Below are 468 nucleotides of genomic sequence, written 5' to 3'. Positions count from 1 at the left end.
GAGAGAAAGAGAGAGAGAGAGAAAGAGAGAGAGAGCCACAGGTCAAAAAGCCACAGGATTGTTGGTTGTGTCAGATTCACAGCCCTGCAAGGGTCATCCTGTCACCAAGCACACAGCTGGGGGAATTACCTTGAACAGGAGACCCAAAGTTGACTTACATTGTCTGCTTCTTTTTCCTCTGACCTCAAACTAAACTAGCGTTAGCAACTTTTGATGTACCTTACATTTGTTTTATGTTTAATTTAATAAAAAACAAACACCTACTGTAGCATGCTTTGAAATCATCTACAATGCACATCTTTATTAAAGGAGAATTCCGGTCGATTCCAACACATCGCTTTGTTGTTTGTAAATTCGTAGTGCTGTCAGTAGCAAGAAAAACAAAAACAACCGGTGCTGCCTACACCGAGTTATCCTCCTGCTAGAATTAGCTAACTATGTTATAAACATGTTTTTAGCCTCTAAACA

At 40.0% G+C, this 468-nt stretch overlaps 1 protein-coding gene across 1 annotated transcript in view; it reads right to left on the bottom strand.

Annotated features, from left to right (window-relative positions):
• The window catches only part of agbl4 (AGBL carboxypeptidase 4), a 281610-nt gene that overhangs the window by 222023 nt on the left and 59119 nt on the right, over positions 1 to 468 (bottom strand). The window lies entirely within an intron of this gene.

This window comes from Etheostoma spectabile, chromosome 9 (genome assembly GCF_008692095.1).
Source record: "Etheostoma spectabile isolate EspeVRDwgs_2016 chromosome 9, UIUC_Espe_1.0, whole genome shotgun sequence".
NCBI classification, from domain to species: Eukaryota; Metazoa; Chordata; class Actinopteri; order Perciformes; family Percidae; genus Etheostoma; species Etheostoma spectabile.
This window is presented reverse-complemented; position numbering and strand designations above follow the sequence as displayed.